Below are 4,665 nucleotides of genomic sequence, written 5' to 3'. Positions count from 1 at the left end.
GGTGAAATTTTGAATTAGATCGTGCTACTTTAAAATGGTTTTTTCGTAGCAGTCCGAGGGGTTGGTTTACTTTTGGGCATGCTTCGTTTGCCTTGCTTTTTTCTTCGGACACATTTGGCATGGTGCTAGAACCCTGTTCAGAGATGTTTTTGCGGTATTGATCCAGATTTGATGCTCAAGTGGAATTTGGAGCATTCCAAAACTTGGAGATCCAACTACAAGAAGACAAGTAGTCTGATGCAAGATTGCTTTGTTATTTTTTGCTTCTACTTATTTGTGATTTGCCATAGGCTGCTGGAAAATCTTGATTTAAATCGCTGCCTTTTCTTTGATTCTTGTTCTTTCTTTATTCGGGAGATGATTCCAAATAAACAGGTACGGAAGCTATAATTGTAAACCACGATCGAATTTATGGAAGCATTGGTTTATACATTCCTCTTAGTATCTACTCTAGGATAATTTTTTCGCTATCTTTTTCGAGAACCGCCTAAAATTCTAACTAAAAAATGAAATGATTTTCATTATTCAATTGAGTAATGAGCCTCCCAATATTGGGAGGCTCATTACTTCAATTAGTCCCCGTGTTCCTCGAATGGATCTCTTAATTGTTGAGAGGGTTGCCCAAAAGCAGTATATAAGGCGTACCCAGTAAAACTTACAAGTAAACCAGATATAGAGATGGCGACTAAGGTTGCTGTTTCCATTATTATATAATTTCAAGATCACAATGGGTCTATGATAAGATTGTTTATTTACAGCGGAATGATATACAAAGTCAACAGATCTCACTGAATACAAAATAAGATTTATGGCTACACAAACCGTTGAGGGTAGTTCTAGATCTGGTCCAAGACGAACTGTTGTAGGGGATTTTTTGAAACCATTGAATTCGAATATGGTAAGGTAGCCCTGGATGGGGAACGACTTTGATGGGTGTCGCAATGGCTTTATTTGCGATATTCTTATCTATTATTTTGAGATTTATAATTCTTCCGTTTTACTGGATGGAATTTCAATGAATTAGATTCACAAGAATCACGAAGCCTCGCGTTTCAATACAAAATTGAAACTTTTAGTTCTCGGATTTTTTAGCCCCATTCTATTTCGGTAGTTCGACCGCGAAATTTATTTGTTTCTGTATTTCCGGAATATGAGTGTGTGACTTGTTATAATTGATCCTATTGATAGTACAGAAAATGGGTCTGTCATCTTGATCGAGATAGTTTTATCCCGTCGGATAGTCATTCTAGTATCTGGAGCACGGAATATATGAAATGGATCACAAAGTATTTGAACTATGATTCATACTTAATATTCAAACCTCGCGGCCGGACTCAAAAAAAAAATTCAAAGAAAGAGTTATATTATTTATAAATCGAAAGATTTTTTATTCTTTCAAACTCTCATTTAGTTTATGCTTATTTTGATCAAAGGACAAACCTTTTTCTTTGTATTTTTATTTATTATATCTATTCTATTGATTGAATAAGTGATGATCCAATGGTTCTTACTCAAAGAATCTTTGGACTTAGTTTGAAGGTTTTATTGAATCATCGCGGTTCTGGTATGAATCTGAAGTTTCAATTGATTCATAGGGTCTTAACAAGAGAATTCCTATCAAAAAGAAAGAAAACAAGAATAAAGCCACATTTCATACAAAGAACAAATCAAAGCAAAGAAAAGAAATAAGTAGGTAAATAGAAGATTCAAGAGGCCTGTAACGATCAACATAAAGACGACTGCGCCGACTTGATTTTTTGGCATTATAATTACAACTACAACAAAGAGCTTTGGATTTTCACTTTTGTGTCTTCAGATAAAATTGAATGAAAAGATTAAGAAGTTTCAAACTTTCTATTCCATATCCGTTTCAGCTAATACTTGGGTGTTTTTGTTTGAGCTGTACGAGATGAAATTCTCATACGGTTCTCGGGGGTCCTCTTGGTTTACCTATCTCAATAAAGTCTATGATTGGTTCGAAGAGCGCCTCGAAATTCAGGCGATTGCAGATGATATAACTAGTAAATATGTTCCTCCTCATGTTAACATATTTTATTGTCTAGGAGGAATTACGCTTACTTGTTTTTGGTACAAGTAGCTACAGGATTTGCTATGACTTTTACTATCGTCCAACCGTTACTGAGGCTTTTGCTTCTGTTCAATACATAATGACTGAAGCTAACTTTGGTTGGTTAATCCGATCAGTTCATCGATGGTCGGCAAGTATGATGGTCTTAATGATGATCCTGCACGTATTTCGTGTCTATCTCACTGGTGGTTTTAAAAAACCTCGCGAATTAACTTGGGTTACAGGCGTGGTTCTGGGTGTGTTGACCGCATCTTTGGCGTAACAGGTTATTCCTTACCTCGGGACCAAATTGGTTATTGGGCAGTCAAAATCGTAACAGGCGTTCCGGAAGCTATTCCGGTAATAGGATCGCCTTTGGTAGAGTTATTACGTGGAAGTGCTAGTGGGACAATCCACTTTGACCCGTTTTTATAGTTTACACACTTTTGTATTACCCCTTCTTACTGCTGTATTTATGTTAATGCATTTCCTAATGATACGTAAGCAAGGCATTTCTGGTCCTTTATAGAGAATATAGACCATAGCTATATTGTAACCAATAATTTATCTTATTACTTGGGGGAGGAACAATAGTATTTCATTGCTACAAATATGGATTATTGAAAAAAAAAATAAGACATGTATTTGGATATTTCTTCAACTACAACAATATTCTAGTATTTATTTGACATGAATAGTTGAAGGAATTCTGAAGAGAAAATGGATTATGGGAGTGTGACTTGAACTATTGATTGGGCCGTGCAGAAATATGCCTTTATCTGCTACATTGGAATTCACAACCAAATGTGTCTTTGTTTCAACCACCGTAAGCCCCATACAAAGGATAGGCTGGTTCGCTTGAAGAGAATCTTTTCTATGATCAGACCTGACGATGTTGTGTATAAATAGGGCTCCGTAAGATCCAGTAGAATAAGTGATTTGGCATAATCAAAATTAGATTTTAGTTTTTTTACTTTCTTATCTTAATAGTAGAAGGCGCTCTGGGGATCCTCACGGACAGAAAAGATTGCGGTCAGTTTGATAATGATCGAGTGACATTGCTTTTCGGTCCGAGCCGGGGAATCCTTTATATATGATGCAAAATGGATCTTGTTCTATCGTTGATCAGAGAAATCTCTATGAAAAATACGAATGGAGTTTGAAGGGAAGGGAGAAGGAGTACTGACCCGCAACAGATAGAGGAGGATTTATTCAATCATAGTTTGGGCTCTGATATGGCGCCCTGGGGCTTTTATTTGATTGTATCGAAAGGCCAAATGAATTGGGATTTCTCATTGGGCCGGGTCATTTCGGGGCAAGCGGATCATTTGATGAAAAGGATGAGCTTCAAGAGAATGATTCATGTTCTTGCAGAGTGGAACCATGCAGTACCAGGCACGAGATAGATCTTCCAAAGAACAAGGCTTTTTCGAATAAGCTGATTCTATTTGGGATCCTGGTGGATCCACTCTCTTTTCCTATTCAAAGATCAGCCCTTTGTCTCTGTGTTTTCACACCGAGAATTCTTTTGCAGATGAAGAGATGTCAAAGGGGCTTCACTTCCCAAACAGATCCTCCTACATCTATATATAAACGCTGGGTTTATCAAGAATACGCAAGAAAAGCACTTCGAATTATTGATTCATCGCCAGAGATGGCTTAGAACCAATAGTTCATTATCTAATGGATTTTCCGTTCTAATACTCCATCCGAGAGTTATCAGTATTTATCAAATCTGTTCCTATCTAACGGAAGACTATTGGATCCAAATGACAAAGACATTGTTGAGAAAAAAGATGGCTTTTCCGGATGAAATGAAAATTGGATTCATGTAAGAGAGAGAAAGGTTTCATTACTTAGCCGGAAAGATATGTGGTCATGAAATAGGGATTAAGTGGAACGGAATTGACTGGGTGGTAGAGTTGTGGAAACACCTGTTTTTCCATATTTTGGACCTTAGCTCCATGAAACAATATGCTACTGCTGAAACATGGAAGAATTGAAATCTTAGATCAAAACACTATGTATGGATGGTATGAACTGCCTAAACAAGAATTCTTGAACAGCGAACAACCAGAGCTATTACTCACTACATCAAAAATTTCCATTAATGAAAGATGTAAATCCATTGGAAAATCAAAATACGCATGTCGGATGAAATGGTTGTTGCTATCTGCTCCAATAACGAATCATTGGTTTAACTGAATAACTAAATAAAATAGATAGACCTTTCTCTTCGTCTCAGGTCGATGGATCTTCTCAACTGGAGGATCCCTATATGGATAATATATGGATAATATACATTCCAGTTGACTGAGCCTAATTCTATTCTAATTGTTTTGTTCCGAAGAAAAGATATCCACGGGGCGGTTCGCCCATTCAGATATTCACGACCGAGAAGTACTGGATTCTCTTTCGATAGGTCCTGAAAGGAGAAGGAAAGCTGGAATGCCACCAGGCGTCTATTATTGAATTCACCCGACCCGATAGTACCCATTTTGGAACGTCCAGTGCCAAAGTCACGGAATGGGTAAGTCGCCAATCCCTCAAAACGGACTATGTAATGTACTTTATCCGCTGGGTTACGGGGGGCATTT

General features: G+C 37.4%; 1 pseudogene; it reads left to right on the top strand.

Annotated features, from left to right (window-relative positions):
- The first annotated feature begins 1,047 nt into the window (after positions 1-1,047).
- On the top strand, positions 1,048-2,704 carry LOC128288642 (cytochrome b6-like; annotated as a pseudogene).
- The last annotated feature ends 1,961 nt before the right edge of the window (positions 2,705-4,665 follow it).

This window comes from Gossypium arboreum, unplaced genomic scaffold (genome assembly GCF_025698485.1).
Source record: "Gossypium arboreum isolate Shixiya-1 unplaced genomic scaffold, ASM2569848v2 Contig00245, whole genome shotgun sequence".
NCBI classification, from domain to species: Eukaryota; Viridiplantae; Streptophyta; class Magnoliopsida; order Malvales; family Malvaceae; genus Gossypium; species Gossypium arboreum.
Note: the sequence above shows the minus strand (reverse complement) of the source record. Positions and strands in the feature narration are given on the sequence as shown.